The sequence below is a fragment of the Mus caroli genome, chromosome 3 (genome assembly GCF_900094665.2).
Source record: "Mus caroli chromosome 3, CAROLI_EIJ_v1.1, whole genome shotgun sequence".
NCBI lineage: Eukaryota > Metazoa > Chordata > Mammalia > Rodentia > Muridae > Mus > Mus caroli.
This window is the reverse complement of record NC_034572.1, coordinates 50,527,452-50,530,303: the sequence shown is the minus strand read 5'-3', so window position 1 is coordinate 50,530,303 and position 2,852 is coordinate 50,527,452. Positions and strand designations below refer to the sequence as shown.

General features: G+C 45.2%; 1 non-coding gene across 1 annotated transcript; it reads right to left on the bottom strand.

The window, feature by feature from the left end:
* Positions 1-278: 278 nt before the first annotated feature.
* Positions 279-408, bottom strand: LOC115030750. Its single transcript, XR_003836345.1, has one exon. It is a non-coding gene; the product is annotated as a small nucleolar RNA SNORA17 (small nucleolar RNA).
* Positions 409-2,852: the final 2,444 nt, after the last annotated feature.

The window sequence follows — 2,852 nt, the reverse complement described above, 5'->3', positions numbered from 1 at the left end:
ACATGGTATTGAACTGGTACTCATCTCAGGCTAGCTCCCCACCTGAACCCCATGGTCTAGTGGTTGCTCCTTTCCTTGGCTTACCTGAGTGCCACCATGTGAGGGCTATCCATCTTCAGCTGTGGCCCCAGGCAGGGTTCTTCTAGTCTCCTGCTTGCTCCTCATCCTGGAAGCCCTTCTGGGCCTGCACAGCACCAACTGGTGGTCTCTTAGGCTAGCTCCCTCTCCTGGCTCTTGATGCCCCATTGGTGGTGTCTTTGTTTTATTTGTTTTTAGGGAGTGTTAGGCAACTAATCATTCAGAAGTTCACAGCTCAGAACACTGAGCCTACATAGCCTTTCTTCTCTCTGCCACCTCCTGACTCATATGTGTCACAGCAGCTACACCTGAAACACCTCTAGGGACAGGGTTTCTCAGGTTTATTAATTAAAAACATGTTTTGATGGTTATTTTAGATGAAGCCTATGGAGGCAGAGACTCACAGCCAAGTATCGGGCAGAGCTCAGGAAATTGTGCAGCAAAGGGCAAGGAAGAATTGTTGGAGCAGGAGGAGTCAACTACACCACAGGAAAACAGCCCACAGAATCAACTAACCAGGGCTAGAATAAAATTTAAAAATGTTTATTGAAAGAGACTCAAGAAGGAAGCTCAATGATCTTTTCATTAGAGTTTGAAAGAAAAACAATAAGGTTGGCAAATTGAAAATCCCAGCAGCTACTGGGAGGATGATGGGGAAGAAGAGAGGAAGCCATACCATTTGAGCCAGAGTCTGGTAAAATCAGCTTGTACAGCAATGAAGATGAGTACAGAGAGAGAGATCTTCAGAGAATGACTGAGAAAGCTTGAAATGTCAAGGTAAAGATGAAATCTTCTGGGTTAAAACTTGGGAAATTATGAAACAGGTTAAGTGAGCAACTGCATTTTTTTCATTAGAGAGATAATTATTCCTCCTATATACTGGGCATGCCATGAGGGAATTAGCCTTCCAAATGAGTTCACTCTTGGCCAAGTGGTTGATTGGCTCCAGCACATTTGATGGGTTGTCAGGGGAGGCAGCAGCAATTACAAAATGATAAATGATAAATCAAACAAGCAGTGATTTATTCTACACTCTGGTACATTAACTCCCACAGAAGGAGACCATAGCAAACCAGTTTAGAAAGTCTTGACTTCATTTAGAGCCAAATGTAATCTATTCTTTTGGCCAGAAGAGAGCAAGTTTTCCTTAAACAGGCCTCTACTAAGCTCCAGGAAGGCCATCTTTTCATATGGTGTTTTAAATCTTAAAGAAAAGAAAACATGAACCTTCCCTTTCTAATCTTCCCAAGGAAATATGGGGTGGGATCCAAAGTGAATCATGAGACAACACTCTGCCCTCAGTGAAGTACAAGTCTGATGCCCAACTCTCCTCTCCTAGAAACCAAGCAGAAAAACCTGCTTCTCAAATGCTGAGTTTAACCTCATTATTGTAAAAACACAAAGCCAGTCACATAAACCTAAAGCAAACCCAAACCCCTTTCCCATTCTCATGCTAATGCTAGAAGCAGAGATGCCCTTAAGATTCATTTTCCTTCTTAATGTCACCTAAGGCCAAGTCTTTTACTTTTTAAATGTATATTGGGGTTATGCTATATCTCCCTTACCCACTCGTGCATCCCAGAGGAAAAAGGAAAGGAAAATGACAAAAGAATCTCAGCATAAATCTGGGATGCTCTCTGCACTCAAGTGTCCAACTTAGAGAAGGAACATTGGCCAATTGTGGGGAATTGCAGGCTGGTATCCAGTTGAACTGAGGTCTGAACCCTGATGGTCATAATTCACCTTCATGACATGGTAGGCGTTCCCTCATGCTCCTGGAACTCCGGCCCCTGCCTAAGGTACCACCTCCCACAGCCCCACAAGAGAAGCATGGGTCAGTAGTCATATAAGCAGTGGCAAAAGCTTCTGACCTTCAGGCTAAACTCCTCCCCAGTTACCTAGCAACAGGAAAGTCCATAAAAAGGGCTATTCAGCCCCCACCTGGCTCTCTTACTCTCTTACTCTTACTCCTTTGTTCCTTTTATCTCTCACTTCTCTTACTTCTCCCCTTTCTCTTTGTCTTCTTTCCTCTCCCCTTTCCCTCTTTCTCTCTAGCCTTCCCCCTTCTCTTTCTACCTTCTCTCTTTCCCCTGCATTTCTATAATAAAGCTCTTAAACCATAGAGAGTCTCTGCTCCATCTAGATCTGCTGTGCCACTCTCGCCCATGTTGGGAACTCCTTCCCTCATTCCCTCTCTCCTACAACCCCGGGGCTTTAGCAAGGTAACTCCGAGGTGCCCGGTTGGGGGCCGCCCCTTTTCCACCCCCAGCTGCATGGGTCAGGCATGCTCACCTGGGGCCAAGTAGAAAAGTGTCCAGCAGCTCTGCCTGCATCCGCCTGCCCAAAACACAGAAACTCTGGCCGGACATTAGACCCCCTTTCCTCTTCACTTTTCCCCAGGGCCCCCAGCACCCCCTCCCCTTATTTTGTTCCCATCAGTCAATCGCTTATTCTAGGCCAGGCACTGCTGTCTTGAACCCTCTGAAACCCAACTATCCAGCGTTAGGCATACCTACAGGTACAGTGAGTGTTTTGTTTTGTTTTGTTTTGTTTTGTTTTGTTTTATATATATATATTTATTACATATTTTCCTCAATTACATTTCAAATGCTATCCCAAAAGTCCCCCACACCCTCCCCCCCCCAATTCCCTACACACCCATTCCCATTTATTTGGGCCCTGGCATTCCCCTGTACTGGGGCATATAAAGTTTGCATGTCCAATGGGCCTCTCTTTCCAGTGATGGCCTACTAGGCCATCTTTTGATACATATG